We start from the raw sequence: 5,000 nt of genomic DNA, 5'->3' as shown, positions 1-5,000 counted from the left end.
TTTATAAACATGTCTCTAGTTGCGTAATTAATAATGGTGTAAGCTCCCCTACGTTCAAGTTGGGAAGCATGAGGAGTAAGACAGGGAGACCCATTGTCACCTTATCTTTTTGTCGTTGCTATTGAAACTCTGGCTATTTCTATCAGATCAAATACCAACATAAAAGGAATTACAATTGGTGATAATGAAACAAAGCTGCTTGCCTATGCAGATGACTGCATTGTTATCAGATATTGCCTCTGCGAAGGAGCTCTTAGACAGTCTTAACATATTTGAAAAGTATTCAGGTTTGAAAATGAATGTTACTAAAACCAAAGCCATGTGGATTGGGACAATAAAATATTTGTATTTATTTAAAAAAAAAATGTTACTGAAAGAGAGAGTATCTGTAATATTTGTAGTGTTTGTAATCGTAATGTATGTAACGATTGTACTTTAAGTAATGTTCCTAGCTATATAGTGACGTAAGTGTTGTAAGTAATGTAAATAGGTAGTAGTAGTGTAAGAAGTATTAGTAGTGTAAGTAATGTTAGTATTGTATGTAACAATAAGTATTAGTATGTAACAGTCAGTATTGTTTGTAAACAGCAGTAGTAAAAGAAAAAGAACCTTAGGAGATTTTGCCCCAGCATTATTGGATGTTTCTTTTGGAATAATATTCCGCATTTCATTAGGGACAAACCATCTAAAAATATATTTAGAAAAGCACTTTTGTGCTGATACCTTGCTCAATACTAATGAAGCATTATCTTTTTTTATTATTTACCTAACTATTATCTCAAGTCCTTCTGTTACACGTAACTCAAAGTGGCACAACATTAGTTTATCTAGATGTGCCCCTCTCCTCTCCTTCAAAGATACCATGTAAAAGAATTAAGTGTTGTAATTTGTATTATTTTTTTAATCTATATCTTCTCAATTATGTATTATTTAGGGACTGGAGGAACAAAACAAAAAAAAAATATAAATATATATACAATGATCTCTTTAGTTTCATCTTCTTTCTCTTACATATTTTCACTAAAAGTCTACCGCGATTTTTTTAATATCATCTTGAAGTTCTTTCCCTTACAAAATTTCACTAAAATGCTCATTTTAAATGCACAATGTATGAAAACCATTTCTCTGAAATGGAAAATGCATAGAAAGAGTTAGAAAAAGTGGAAGAATCAACAATCAGCCACGGTTAACCACGTTTATAACCACGATTATGAACAAGATACTACTTGTAGTATCATTTTACGCCTATGGTTAACCGTGGTTAACCGTGGTGAATCTATAAGGATTATTGAAATTATATATTATCCTTCTTCATCCAAAATCAAAGTGGCAACGCATTTGCCACAGCCTGGCTTAAATACTGTTTTCAGCACTATTGAAATGGGTGCTTAGACTTAAACACTGCTTATTAGCGCTATTTGTAGGCAGCTGCAGTCTGGCTTCTGCAGTTATCATACACCAGAATGGAAGAAGAAAGAGAAGAAGTGCGATCTTCAGGATTATGTGCCGCTGAAAATTAATAAAATGAAAAAGGAAACGCCCCTCCATCCAAATGTGCCACTTGCTGAAATTGTAGAACTTGAAGGGGAGTGTGCCAAATAAATCACAAAGTTTCGATTTACCGCTACAAACAGACTCAGCAAAATAGAAAAGAAACAAATATTTTATTTGATAATTCAAAAGAAATAACAGCCTACAAAACTTTATTTATGGGAAAGCATGTGGAGAGATCAACAAGCTAGGCAAGCAATATTTCTAGAGTACTTGTGAGTTATGTTTCATCGAGATTCTTCAAACTGATGGAGAACAGTACAGAAACAAATATTGCTATCTTTGTACTAAACTGATAAAAGGGAAACATGTTTTTCACCCGTTCTTATTAGATATTTTTTTAATTTTTGATTTTCTAATACTCGCCACTGCTTGGACTATGATTGATTTTTATGGTTCTACTTTACTTGGTGAGCAATAACTGTAAATCTGACTAATTTGTAAGGAGACACGCCGATCTGAGCAGAATGAATCAAGGACGAAACTAGTCACGAAAAATCCTAGATCCACCCCTGGTAAATGATATACCTCTCGCACTGACTATCTTTGGTTTTAAGCACTTAAAGAAGCCAGTCAAAATACGCCGTTACATGAATTTTGGTCGGAGTCCTCGGCAAGATCGTTACGCTTGTATTCTCGAATCAATGACCATCCAAAATCGGACTTGTCGGCTAAGTGAATATGTTTCTGCCTCTCCGTCAATAACTTCTCACCTGTCTCAAGTGAAGCGTGAACTTTATCGAACTGACAGGCGGAACAGGCATCCTTCGCCTCTTCAAATGGCGTCGCTGACTTTAAGGTTGAATCTGTACTGTTCTTTGTTGGCTCTCTTTTTGAGCCTGTGAGGCTTATCGAACTTGAGCCTCTTGATTTCTTTGAAGTGGGAATCTGCGGTGGCCGCTTGTGAACTCTTCAGCTCGTTTGGGGAGTCATCGAGCATCGACTTCATAGACGCTGGAAGGTTCTCGTTTTTCTTTGCAATGGACGACAAGACAATTCTGACTTCTTCAGTCTCGTTCATGATTGAAAGTAAGTCACAGAGAAAATACGGAAAATAACGTGAGCAAGATGAGGTGTCGGCCTAGAATGCTTTCCCACGTGATAAGCATCCCTTTTATAGCATTACATAATACCCAGGCTGCACTTCATTTGAACCTGTCCCAGTCCCCGCTGCTCCTGTACCGCAAAAATATTTCATTTCTGTCTAATTCGTATCCACTAAAACGCCGGAAATTCCATTTTTCACTTCGTCGTCAGTATGCTAAACATCTTCCTTCCAAGTGAAATGCAACAACACCATTTCCTTGATAGATATATATTTCATATTTCAGTACAGTATGTTGCCCAGTATTCGACCACTTCAGTTTAAAACTGCTATAACTTTCCTTCCTTAGCGAGAGGAGGTGTGAAATTTGGCCCTGAAACAATAATGTTAGTCTATAATATGAGAAAACAAGCTTTGGGTTTTTACATTCGTTTCCGCCGATGAAATTTGCCTTTTTACAGATGTTCATTGCTGCCCAGTACCCGACCAGCGAACCCAGTAATAACAACGTAATTAAACCTAACCCTGCGGCGGGGAAGAGACATTTTTGTCTTCCTTTGCTCTTGCAAAGTACTTTGGCATCAGAATTTGGAAAATATAAATCGACTTACAAACTGAGCATCTTGAAAAACCTGAGAATTCAGTTCTAATGCCTTCTTCCGGTAGTTATGTAAAGTGCAGTGTGAAAGCAACATACGGAAAATAATTCCGCTCGACAAATCAATGAAGAAAGTTTCAATCGAGTTAAAGAAAAATCTGGTCATATTCTGGGCACGCTTTGTTAGAAAATTGTTGATAATACACCAATTTCGATATATTAAAATTCAGTCCCAACCAAAAGGAATCATCTCGAGGCTCTGGGGAATAAATATAAGGATTTGTATGAGTTTATTCCCCTGAGCCTCGAGATGACGCCTTTTGTTTAGGACTGAATTTTAAGATATCGAAATTGGTCTATTCTGGCCTCCGTTATTCTAGAAAGAGTACATTTCAGGAATAATTGAATAATTGTATTCTTTGAGAATACTTACCACAAATATCGAAATGTTCCTTTAGATATATCATGATTTACAAACTCTTTCTTTAACAGCGGTCGATTCACTGCGCAGTGAAAAGCGCAGATATTAGTCACAAAAATTTCACTCACCTGAACATCACAGCGCCCTCTGCAAATGATCCTGATGCTTAAAGCCCGCCAAAACTTGCATCTCAAAGCTTAAATGTTCGGTTTCCTTTCGGTATACTTCGAGGTTTTCCGTAAACTAATAGGGGTGTTGCAAAAATTGAAATTATCTTTTAACTGGTCGGATAGTGGTACCGGTCGGATACTGGGCAAAATACTGTATTTTTTTGTACATTTCAGTAAACAGTATTTGCATAAACAACATTCATTGCAAAATGCACACATCAGCTGTGATTTCCTAATGCCAAGGTATTTCCTACCCACTTCAGTATTCACACATTAAGTAGGTCTTGAAATGACACACGAAGAATAACTGTTCTCACTGGTAATATAGTTGGCCACTACAGTTGCCCCCGCTGTTAAGTATGTATAGTTGTTACGCAGAAATCAATGTGTCCAGAGCCCAGAGGAATACCCGTTTACAAATAGAGCAGCTTTAGCATAAGACAATTGATGTTGGAGCGGGGAGTACTGAATATGAAAAGTAGTTTAGTGTCGTTGGTTATGTAAGAAGTATAGAGTGCTTGATCATGGTGGACACGGTAATGAACCAGTCGAAACAGAACCTAAAGGAAAGGCAAAGCCAATTTTTACAGCAATGTGGCCACCAATTTTTGAAAATGTTCATGTACTGCAAGGGATGAAGTTTGGTAGTCTTGAAGGTAATGAAAAACAGTGCTGTTGCGCGGTCAATGCTTTATTTAGATGTCCTTCATCTGGATTATGTAATTGAGGATATAGGATTAAATGACCAAATGAATAGTAAGAAACAGGAATTGTTAAAATCTAACCTTATTAATGATAAATACATCGAGTAAAAAAATTGTGTAGAAAATGCATTTTTCCATTCGACAACGGGTCGTAACACAAGTCCAGGATTGGTACGAATCGAACAAATCGACAACTCGGACAAGGGGCTCCTAGCATACACCGTGTACTAAGTCCCGCTAATGAGATGCATTTCTCCATTCGACAACGGGTCGTCCATCAAATGTTCTGCAAGTGCTAATCGACGAATCGAATAGCAACTGCCTAGCGACTTTGCGACTTGTATCTATTCAGGTGTATTGGACAGCCCTCGGTGATGATGCACGGCTATTTTAAGGAAGACACATGATTGTTCATTATTGGATGTGCGACCATCTAAGAGACCAAAATAACTTTCACAGCATGGGCATGGGGTTGTCATATCAGTTGCAACTCGAACGAAAGAGGATGAAA

Source organism: Montipora foliosa, chromosome 14 (genome assembly GCF_036669935.1).
Source record: "Montipora foliosa isolate CH-2021 chromosome 14, ASM3666993v2, whole genome shotgun sequence".
In the NCBI taxonomy this organism is placed as follows: Eukaryota; Metazoa; Cnidaria; class Anthozoa; order Scleractinia; family Acroporidae; genus Montipora; species Montipora foliosa.
Note: the sequence above shows the minus strand (reverse complement) of the source record.